The sequence below is a fragment of the Salvelinus alpinus genome, chromosome 4, assembly GCF_045679555.1.
Source record: "Salvelinus alpinus chromosome 4, SLU_Salpinus.1, whole genome shotgun sequence".
In the NCBI taxonomy this organism is placed as follows: Eukaryota; Metazoa; Chordata; class Actinopteri; order Salmoniformes; family Salmonidae; genus Salvelinus; species Salvelinus alpinus.
Window position 1 is genome coordinate 25,282,401 of NC_092089.1, and position 12,002 is coordinate 25,294,402.

Below are 12,002 nucleotides of genomic sequence, written 5' to 3' on the forward strand. Positions count from 1 at the left end.
TATCATTAGAGAATTAAACAGTTCTCCCCTCAGCAGCCTCCTGTGATTCATACACTGTATCATTAGAGAATTAAACAGTTCTCCCCTCAGCAGCCTCCTGTGATTCATACACTGTATCGTTAGAGAATTAAACAGTTCTCCCCTCATCAGCCTCCTGTGATTCATACACTGTATCATTAGAGAATTAAACAGTTCTCCCCTCAGCAGCCTCCTGTGATTCATACACTGTATCGTTAGAGAATTAAACAGTTCTCCCCTCATCAGCCTCCTGTGATTCATACACTGTATCATTAGAGAATTAAACAGTTCTCCCCTCAGCAGCCTCCTGTGATTCATACACTGTATCGTTAGAGAATTAAACAGTTCTCCCCTCATCAGCCTCCTGTGATTCATACACTGTATCATTAGAGAATTAAACAGTTCTCCCCTCAGCAGCCTCCTGTGATTCATACACTGTATCGTTAGAGAATTAAACAGTCTCCTCCCCTCAGCAGCCTCCTGTGATTCATACACTGTATCATTAGAGAATTAAACAGTTCTCCCCTCAGCAGCCTCCTGTGATTCATACACTGTATCATTAGAGAATTAAACAGTTCTCCCCTCAGCAGCCTCCTGTGATTCATACACTGTATCATTAGAGAATTAAACAGTTCTCCCCTCATCAGCTTCCTGTTGTCACGATCGTCAAAGGGAGAGATAGAGGACCAAGGCGCAGCGCGTGAAAAATACATCTTCTTTAATGAAGGAAAAAACAACCACTTACAAAATGAACAAAACAAACGATCGTGAAGCTAAACTGAACTAAGTGCACACATGCAACATAGAACATACATAGACAACTACCCACAAAAGCCTACTGCCTATGGCTGCCTTAAATATGGCTCCCAATCAGAGACAATGAATGACAGCTGTCTCTGATTGAGAACCAATCCAGGCAGCCATAGACATAACTAGACAACTATACTCTACTCTGCCCCATACACATACAACACCCCATAGACTAGACAAAACACACAAAAACAACCCACCCCAACTCACGCCCTGACCAACTAAATAATTAAAAGAAAAAGGAACAATAGGTCAGGAACGTGACACCTGTGATTCATACACTGTATCATTAGAGAATTAAACAGTTCTCCCCTCAGCAGCCTCCTGTGATTCATACACTGTATCGTTAGAGAGTTAAACAGTTCTCCCCTCATCAGCCTCCTGTGATTCATACACTGTATCATTAGAGAATTAAACAGTTCTCCCCTCATCAGCCTCCTGTGATTCATACACTGTATCATTAGAGAATTAAACAGTTCTCCCCTCATCAGCCTCCTGTGATTCATACACTGTATCGTTAGAGAATTAAACAGTTCTCCCCTCAGCAGCCTCCTGTGATTCATACACTGTATCATTAGAGAATTAAACAGTTCTCCCCTCATCAGCCTCCTGTGATTCATACACTGTATCGTTAGAGAATTAAACAGTTCTCCCCTCAGCAGCCTCCTGTGATTCATACACTGTATCATTAGAGAATTAAACAGTTCTCCCCTCAGCAGCCTCCTGTGATTCATACACTGTATCGTTAGAGAATTAAACAGTTCTCCCCTCATCAGCCTCCTGTGATTCATACACTGTATCATTAGAGAATTAAACAGTTCTCCCCTCATCAGCCTCCTGTGATTCATACACTGTATCGTTAGAGAATTAAACAGTCTTCCTTTTGGTTCTCCTCCTGACTCGATACTTGCATCTCAAATAACTATAAACTGAATTACTGTCTTTGTTCAATCCAATCCTTTGTCCAGCTTCTACGATTAGTGGAGGAAACATGCTTCCTGTACTTTTGAATTAATATACAGTATTCAGAGTGTCTAATATTCCGATTATCTTTCATGTCACCCAGTGAACACTATTTTATAGGAATGTAGTTTTATCTTACCGTTATACATCCAGATAGTGGTTTTAAATATAGGTTCCTTTAATATTTGTATAACTAACACATTACTCATTGCTGTTGTAACATGATTTAATTAATTGTTCTTAAGCCCAGTTGACTTTTCTAACGAGGGAAATTAGAATTCCACTGTACACCAATTAGCTGTCCCACGGGGATGTGGGATTCAATCTCAGATAAACAGGAATAGTGGTGTATCTGCACTCTCCCCTGTGTATTTTAAGCATGGTCCTCTATGTAAATGGACTAGCATTAGCGATCCGTTGCTCTTCAGAATGTCATCGCCAGGTGGTTGTCCTCTTGGAGTGATATGGCTGTCACACGGAACAAGCTGCCACTCAGCTCTGCACATACAGAGACCGAGAGAGAACAGACCCTTGTTGTTATAACAACAACAACATTAAGGAGAAAGACAGCATCTAGAAGAACATCAGTAACATCACCTACACCACTTAAAGAGCTGATATTGTTTGCGTCCCAAATGGCACCCTATTTCCTATATAGTGCACTACTTTTGATCGGGGCCCATAGGAGTCTGGTCAAAAGCAGTGCACTACAGGGCAGGGGTGTTCAACTCTTACCCTACGAGATCTGGAGCCTGCTGGTTTTCTGTTCTACCTGATAATGAATTGCACCCACCTGGTGTCTCAGGTCTATATCAGTCCCTGATTAGAGGCGAACAATGAAAGAGGAAACACCGTGGAACTAGTTGGTGGTTCAGGTCTATATCAGTCCCTGATTAGAGGGGAACAATGAAAGAGGAAACACAGTGGAACTAGTTGGTGGTTCAGGTCTATATCAGTCCCTGATTAGAGGGGAACAATGAAAGAGGAAACACCGTGGAACTAGTTGGTGGTTCAGGTCTATATCAGTCCCTGATTAGAGGGGAACAATGAAAGAGGAAACACCGTGGAACTAGTTGGTGTCTCAGGTCTATATCAGTCCCTGATTAGAGGGGAACAATGAAAGAGGAAACACAGTGGAACTAGTTGGTGTCTCAGGTCTATATCAGTCCCTGATTAGAGGGGAACAATGAAAGAGGAAACACAGTGGAACTAGTTGGTGTCTCAGGTCTATATCAGTCCCTGATTAGAGGGGAACAATGAAAGAGGAAACACAGTGGAACTAGTTGGTGTCTCAGGTCTATATCAGTCCCTGATTAGAGGGGAACAATGAAAGAGGAAACACCGTGGAACTAGTTGGTGTCTCAGGTCTATATCAGTCCCTGATTAGAGGGGAACAATGAAAGAGGAAACACAGTGGAACTAGTTGGTGGTTCAGGTCTATATCAGTCCCTGATTAGAGGGGAACAATGAAAGAGGAAACACAGTGGAACTAGTTGGTGGTTCAGAGTTGAGTTTGGCTTCGGGGAATAGAATGCCATTTGAGATGCACCCAGACTTTCTGATGTGAATCTTTGAAGAAAGGGGGGCCAGGTGGGCCATCACTGGCCAGCAGGGCGTCCCCATAGACCCTATCAGATCAGCCTGGCAGAGCTAAGCAGGTCCCCATACACCCTATCAGATCATCCTGGCAGAGCTAAGCAGGTCACCATACACCCTATCAGATCAGCCTGGCAGAGCTAAGCAGGTCCCCATACACCCTATCAGATCATCCTGGCAGAGCTAAGCAGGTCACCATAGACCCTATCAGATCAGCCTGGTAGAGCTAAGCAGGTCCCCATACACCCTATCAGATCATCCTGGCAGAGCTAAGCAGGTCACCATAGACCCTATCAGATCAGCCTGGCAGAGCTAAGCAGGTCACCATAGACCCTATCAGATCATCCTGGCAGAGCTAAGCAGGTCCCCATACACCCTATCAGATCAGCCTGGTAGAGCTAAGCAGGTCCCCATACACCCTATCAGATCAGCCTGGCAGAGTTAAGCAGGTCACCATAGACCCTATCAGATCAGCCTGGTAGAGCTAAGCAGGTCCCCATACACCCCATCAGATCATCCTGGCAGAGCTAAGCAGGTCCCCATACACCCTATCAGATCAGCCTGGCAGAGCTAAGCAGGTCACCATACACCCTATCAGATCAGCCTGATTGAGCTAAGCAGGTCACCATACACCCTATCAGATCAGCCTGACAGAGCTAAGCAGGTCACCATACACCCTATCAGATCAGCCTGGCAGAGTTAAGCAGGTCACCATAGACCCTATCAGATCAGCCTGGTAGAGCTAAGCAGGTCCCCATACACCCTATCAGATCATCCTGGCAGAGCTAAGCAGGTCCCCATAGACCCTATCAGATCAGCCTGGTAGAGCTAAGCAGGTCCCCATACACCCTATCAGATCAGCCTGGCAGAGCTAAGCAGGTCACCATACACCCTATCAGATCAGCCTGGCAGAGCTAAGCAGGTCCCCATACACCCTATCAGATCAGCCTGGCAGAGCTAAGCAGGTCACCATACACCATATCAGATCAGACTGGCAGAGCTAAGCAGGTCCCCATACACCCTATCAGATCAGCCTGGCAGAGCTAAGCAGGTCCCCATACACCCTATCAGATCAGCCTGACAGAGCTAAGCAGGTCACCATACACCCTATCAGATCAGCCTGACAGAGCTAAGCAGGTCACCATACACCCTATCAGATCAGACTGACAGAGCTAAGCAGGTCACCATACACCCTATCAGATCAGCCTGGCAGAGTTAAGCAGGTCACCATAGACCCTATCAGATCAGCCTGGTAGAGCTAAGCAGGTCCCCATACACCCTATCAGATCATCCTGGCAGAGCTAAGCAGGTCCCCATAGACCCTATCAGATCAGCCTGGTAGAGCTAAGCAGGTCCCCATACACCCTATCAGATCAGCCTGGCAGAGCTAAGCAGGTCCCCATACACCCTATCAGATCAGCCTGACAGAGCTAAGCAGGTCACCATACACCCTATCAGATCAGCCTGACAGAGCTAAGCAGGTCACCATAGACCCTATCAGATCAGCCTGGTAGAGCTAAGCAGGTCACCATACACCCTATCAGATCAGCATGGCAGAGCTAAGCAGGTCACCATACACCCTATCAGATCAGCATGGCAGAGCTAAGCAGGTCACCATACACCCTATTAGATCAGCCTGACAGAGCTAAGCAGGTCACCATACACCCTATCAGATCAGCCTGGCAGAGCTAAGCAGGTCACCATACACCCTATCAGATCAGCCTGACAGAGCTAAGCAGGTCACCATACACCCTATTAGATCAGCCTGACAGAGCTAAGCAGGTCACCATACACCCTATTAGATCAGCCTGACAGAGCTAAGCAGGTCACCATACACCCTATCAGATCAGCCTGACAGAGCCAAGCAGGTCACCATACACCCTATCAGATCAGCCTGACAGAGCCAAGCCAGGGAATATAAGTGGCAAATGAAAAAAGGATAAAATAAGATATTCCCGGTAAGCTTTCAATTGTTTCCTAAACAGTTTGGCATTAGTTGGCATTTCCTAAGCATATGGAAACCACGTTTGACTACGTTCCATTTATTCCATTTCAGCCATTACACGGAGCCCGTCCTCCTATAGCTTCTCCCACCAGCCTCCACTGGTTGGCATTATCTGTGCACTAATATCCAATAAAGAGAGGTCTCTCTCTCAATCCAGAGCGTCCAGCCAAACGCCTGGATGTTTTAGAGAGAGATACATCTGATCTGATTCCCTTTCAGCAGCGGTGATGGAAACAGAGCAGATAGGCAGAGCTCGTGTCCCAACCCATATGGCTCTGGTCGAAAGTACTATGTAGGAAATAGGGTGCCACATGACGCAGCCACAGAAATGTCTTGCCCATGATGACTCCATCTCCTCCTCTCAACACATTCCCTTCATCTCTCCATCCCCTCCTCTAAACACATTCCCTTCATCACTCCATCCGCTCCTCTCAACACATTCCCTTCATCTCTCCATCCCCTCCTCTCAACACATTCCCTTCATCTCTCCATCCCCTCCTCTCAACACCTTCCCTTCATCTATCCATCCCCTCCTCTCAACACATTCCCTTCATCTCTCCATCCCCTCCTCTAAACACATTCCCTTCATCACTCCATCCCCTCCTCTCAACACATTCCCTTCATCTCTCCATCCCCTCCTCTCAACACCTTCCCTTCATCTATCCATCCCCTCTTCTCAACACATTCCCTTCATCACTCCATCCCCTCCTCTCAACACATTCCCTTCATCTCTCCATCCCCTCCTCTAAACACATTCCCTTCATCACTCCATCCTTTCGTCTCAACACATTCCCTTCATCTCTCCATCCCCTCCTCTCAACACATTCCTTTCATCACTCCATCCCATCCTCTCAACACATTCCCTTCATCTCTCCATCCCCTCCTCTAAACACATTCCCTTCATCACTCCATCCCTTCGTCTCAACACATTCCCTTCATCTCTCCATCCTTTCGTCTCAACACATTCCCTTCATCACTCCATCCCCTCCTCTCAACACATTCCCTTCATCTCTCCATCCCCTCCTCTCAACACATTCCCTTCATCTCTCCATCCCCTCCTCTCAACACATTCCCTTCATCTCTCCATCCCCTCCTCTCAACACATTCCCTTCATCATTATCACATCCTCTTGTTTCTTTCTTTGGGAGAAGAAACGTTTGACCCTGTAAGCTGCATCACTTCCCCTTTATATACCCTTATGATTTGTCTCGGCAATTGTTTTAAAACGTCAGGCGGATGAATACTGAGATGGAGTGACATCGGGGACTTGCGTCACAGACCGGAGAGTGTGAGCGACTCTGACAAACTGAATGTCATCCTTGTTGTATTAGCTGTATGTTATAAAGCAGGGGAATTCAAATCAGAGCCTGAAGGTCCCGAGTACTGTTGGTTTTCTGTTCTACCTAATAATTCATTCCATCCACCAGGTGTCCCAGGTCTAAATCAGTCCTTGACTAGCAAGGACACATTTAAATCAGCTGTGGAACTGGCTCTGGGGTCCAGCATTGAGTTAGTCTGCTATGCATGAATGTTAATTCAGAATAGGCCACTGCAGCTATTCCATTCTCCTGTAGTACCTACCTAGAACTGACCTTTTACTATCCATACGCTCTACAATATTGTGATGAAACCACAGGACAACAATGGAGCTGCTCTTGAAACACAACAGATAAAGATAGCTTAATCAATGATCAACGTGGGGGGCAGAAACAGAAGAGGTGTTTTGATTCAAAGCTTTGTTAAAATGACAAAGACCGACGTACATTTTAGCAATGATAAATTGTTTTTATCTTTGTTGTATTGTTACGGTACTTCTGAAAACAACAGCTGGGTGAGTTTCTATCATAATGTTCATAATAAGCAAGTGTTCACAGCACTCCCACCTAAATCCCTCAATAGAGAGGTTTACACTCATGCAGCTAGAGCTGAGAACCTCCACTTCAGTGGCTGACCCTTTAAAAACCTGTACACACAGACACGTTTGTTTGTGAAAATACTACAGTTAATGTGTTTTCCACAGAATTGGCCAGTCTTTCTCTTCATATAGTTATGCCTGGACAATGTACTGCATAGAACCAAGGCTTGGTCCACAATGGGAGAAAAAAATAATCACATTTGTTTAACATTTTGGCTGCCATCTTCTCGGTTCACATTATGCAGATACAGATGGAGATTGCTGATTGCAGTCCAACAGACCTCTACTACAGAGAGCAATTAAGGCTTGGATTTGTCTCTCTAAGTATTTCTAGAGCATCAGTACCAGGCAGTTGTCACGACTTCCTCCGAAGTCGGTCCCTCTCCTTGTTCGGGCGGTGTTCGGCGGTCGGCGTCGCCGGCCTTCTAGCCATCGCCAATCCACTTTTCATTTTCCATTTGTTTTGTCTTGTCTTCCACACACCTGGTTCCAATTCCATAATTACATGTTGTGTATTTAACCCTCTGTTTCCCCCATGTCCTTGTCCGGAAATTGTTTATTGTAATGCTTGTGCACGTTAAGCTGGTGTGTGATGGGTTTTACCCATTTAATATTGTACTGTTAACGGGGGTTTTATTTATTAAACTGCGCCGTTGTAAATCAGTTTTTGCTCTCCTGCGCCTGACTTCTCTGCCGCCAGTACGCACCCCTTACAGCAGTAAATATATCATTACAGCGTCAATACATGAAAATAAAAATAAATAAATAAATCTTTCATTTTGTTCTTTTCAGAATTCAAATATCAAGCGAGGGCAGCTTTCATTCTGTAACCGTGATTAAAAACGGTCCCCAACGTAGCTATTGAACAAACCCTCAGCACCACTGCTCAGCAGGCCAGCAACCCCTCTGAAGCCTCACTACAATAACACTGCAGTACATCAAATCAAATCAAACTCATTTATATAGCCCTTCTTACATCAGCTGATATCTCAAAGTGCTGTACAGAAACCCAGCCTAAAACCCCAAACAGCAAGCAATGCAGGTGTAGAAGCACGGTGGCTAGTTAAAACTCCCTAGAAAGGCCAAAACCTAGGAAGAAACGTAGAGAGGAACCAGGCTATGAGGGGTGGCCAGTCCTCTTCTGGCTGTGCCGGGTGGAGATTATAACAGAACATGGCCAAGATGTTCAAATGTTCATAAATGACCAGCATGGTCAAATAATAAGAATCACAGTAGTTGTCGAGGGTGCAGCAAGTTAGCACCTCAGGAGTAAATGTCAGTTGGCTTTTCATAGCCGATCATTAAGAGTATCTCTACCGCTCCTGCGGTCTCTAGAGAGTTGAAAACAGCAGGTCTGGGACAGGTAGCACGTGCGGTGAACAGGTCAGGGTTCCATAGCCGCAGGCAGAACAGTTGAAACTGGAGCAGCAGCACGGCCAGGTGGACTGGGGACAGCAAGGAGTCATCATGCCAGGTAGTCCTGAGGCATGGTCCTAGGGCTCAGGTCCTCTGAGAGAAAGAAAGAGAGAAAGAGAGAATTAGAGAGAGCATACTTAAATTCACACAGGACACCAGATAAGACAGGAGAAGTACTCCAGATATAACAAACTGACCCTAGCCTCCCGACACATAAACTACTGCAGCATAAATACTGGAGGCTGAGACAGGAGGGGTCAGGAGACACTGTGGCCCCATCCGATGATACCCCCGGACAGGGCCAAACAGGAAGGATATAACCCCACCCACTTTTCCAAAGCACAGCCCCCACACCACTAGAGGGATATCTTCAACCACCAACTTACCATCCTGAGACAAGGCCGAGTATAGCCCACAAAGATCTCCGCCACGGCACAACCCAAGGGGGGGCGCCAACCCAGACAGGAAGATCACGTCAGTGACTCAACCCACTCAAGTGACGCACCCCTCCTAGGGACGGCATGAAATAATTAATTTGCACATTCATTCTACAGTACAGCGACAAGTCCTTAAAAAACACCCAAACGGTCTCGATCAGGGAGGAAAATCCAGATTCATTAAAATCCTGATGCCAGGCAGGGTACATCTTTTTCAAGTGGGTTCAAAACGCTGGAACTTGAACGTAGCCAATTACCTGGAGTGTGTGACTCAGTATAATAATGAACTTCATATTTGGCAGACATCACAGATACATTTAGGACTCTTTACAAGAGTAATTTGTGTGGCAGGAAACTAGGAGAGCAATCAGTCCCCAAGATACTCAAGAGACGAGAGAAAGGGGTAAGAGGTATGGGGAAAAGAAGGAGATGGAGAAATGTGAGGAACAAGAGGATGTATTTTAGGATGTGGACGTAAAATGGGTGAAAGGAGTTGAAGAGTGAAGCGAGTGATCTTGAGAATAGATTGAGTGTCCAGAAAGAAGTTGTTTCCCCAGTCTTCACCCCCCTGACCCGACTCATCCCTACTAGTGGCAATTCTCTGTCCATTTTAAAAACAATCATTTTATTTATTTCCTTTATAGAACTACTTTCCATAAATGATATAAAGCTCATCCAGGAGCGACCCCCACACTAACTAGCCCACCATTAACACCGACTTTAAGGCTAAATTCCCCAGGGAAATGAATTCACTCAAACACACCAGCAGCATGATGCATCATTCTCGATGGAGTTTACTTTATGAATATTGACTAGTGCATTTCAAAGAGGGAGAAATATGTTCTAATAACATCAGACGAATTAGCCGGGGAGGCCCCTGGTAAAACAAAGACATGGAATGTGTGTGGACGACTCCGCAGAATGTGCTAATTAAGAGACATTGATCATGAATAGGGTTGCAAAGGGAAGGTATAACACTGGAAAAGTTCAAAGTTTACCAGTAAACTACCAAATTATCAGACAGGACTTCCCAACTAACACATGACTTAGTCACAACGACGCAAGTAAGTTGTGAGGAGGTTGGTTGTGACATTACCATGTGGCAATGTTGTGACAACCTGTTTGGTTAGCAGCGTTATGGTACGTATCCCAGGATTCCTCCCAAATGACATCCTATTCCTTAATAGTGGACTACACTCTTAGAAAAAAGGTGCTATCTAGAATCCAAAAGTTTTTTTTTTCGGTTGTCCCCATAGGAGAACCCTTTGAAGAACTCCTTTTGGTTCCAGGCAGAACTATTTTGGGTTCCATGTAGAACCCTTTCAACAGAGGAACCCAAAATAATTCTGCCTGGAACCAAAAAGGTTTCTACCTGGCACCAATTAAGGGTATCTTCTATGTGGACAGCCGCAGAACCCTTTAGGAACCCTATTCCCTACATAGTGCACTACTTTTCCCTGTTCAAACGTCTAGTAAATAAGAAATAGGGTGCCATCTGGGACATAGACATAACGACACATTATGAATGAATCTTGGTGAGAACATGGCCGTCAGTCATTCTACCACTCCCATTGTCCTCAGAAAAGACCTGGCTGATTTCCCCTCCGTTCCAGTGTTTAACATTCACAGGAACGCTACAGTGGGCTTTGACCAGGACGATGACGTTCCCTCCGACTGGAAACTTTCTCATGTACCACTTATTCCTCTAATCCCCCAGACTCAGAGTTAGAACCTTTAAATCACCTAACGGTTTTTATTCTTCAAAGAAACAGAAAGACAAAAGCTCCACAAAGGAAAAGCTGGAGGAAGATGAATCTTATTTTATCGAACTGAGTTATTTGAAGCCGTATCATAACATTGTGAGCAATTATTTTTTTTAAATAGGGCAGAGCCTATCAATTTTCATGAGGGAACTCTTAAGAGGTATCTGACTGTAGTTGTGATGTAATTAAAGTTTTTCTGAGGGATTCTGAGATTTCAGGGGCTTTTCTCTGTAAGCCCTATATTATTGAAGGTTTCATTATTCTGGCCAAACTTTAAAGAAGAGGCTTATTTGAAAGAATGAACGCACAGAGAGGAAAGGATTGTCAATGATTCCATTATGATGAAGTATACTGTAATTATTAACACTTTACAGTAAGCTACCGTCTATGAGGGGTTAAATGGGTTTACAAACCAGCGCAGGTTATAAACGGCAACAAGACAATATTCCTCAATAACATCCTCCGACGGCCAGAAGTGACACATATATTACATGCCATTAGGCATTTTGTCACTTCCCTCAAACAGGAATAGAACGGCTTGCTACTTTGTGCTTGACTGGAGTACATGCCTATTCTACGTGTAAGATCCTTTCTGCACAGCGAGCATGAACACACACAGCATGCGCACGGCAGTGTCTTACATCAGTGTCACAGCTCACACTTAAAGATCAACCTATTCTTAGTGATCCGTCTGGACAAATAGAGACTGAGACCGTTGTTTTCATTGTGTCTTAACACACAATGCTTGCTTCCTACAGCCAAAGGCTTGTAATGTGTTGATTCTCCCTCAGCCTGTTCTGCTTCAGGACATATGATAGTCTGACACTTCAGGAGATTGATCATAGAAATCATGCAGCTTGCTGACTTGGGCCGGTGATAGGTAGCCTAAGCTGCTATATGATCGAGCACCTCTTACAGGTCGACCACACAGCCCTAAGGAGGCATAACAGAAAGCACCAATTAGGAAACAGTAGATCCATACAAGACTAGGGCCTTCAATGATGGAGCCACACAAAAAACTCTCTTCATACAATAATATTGTCTGTGTATCCCATCCAACTAGCTATGATAATACAACT